The sequence below is a fragment of the Nematolebias whitei genome, chromosome 13 (assembly GCF_014905685.2).
Source record: "Nematolebias whitei isolate Nwh7 chromosome 13, NemWhi1, whole genome shotgun sequence".
Taxonomy (NCBI): Eukaryota; Metazoa; Chordata; class Actinopteri; order Cyprinodontiformes; family Rivulidae; genus Nematolebias; species Nematolebias whitei.
Window position 1 is genome coordinate 40,296,844 of NC_056510.1, and position 355 is coordinate 40,297,198.

Consider the following 355-nt stretch of genomic DNA (forward strand, 5'->3'; position numbering starts at 1 on the left):
CAGCAGCATCTCCCCAGGCCTCTCCGACAGCAGCAGCATCTTCCAAGTTCCCCTTGTCTCCTGCTGCATGTTCCAAGTTCCCCTCGTCTCCTGCTGCACGTTTCAAGTTTCCCTCGTCTCCTACTGCACGTTTCAAATTTCCCTCGTCGCCTGCTGCACGCTTCAAGTTCCCCTCGTCGCCTGCTGCAGCTCTCCAGGCTCCCACACCGTCCGCTGCAGCTCTCCAGGCTTCCACACCGTCTGCTGCAGCTTCCCAGGCTTCCACGCCGTCCGCTGCAGCTTCCCAGGCTTCCACGCCGTCCGCTGCAGCTTCCCAGGCTTCCACGCCGTCCGCTGCAGCTTCCCAGGCTTCCAC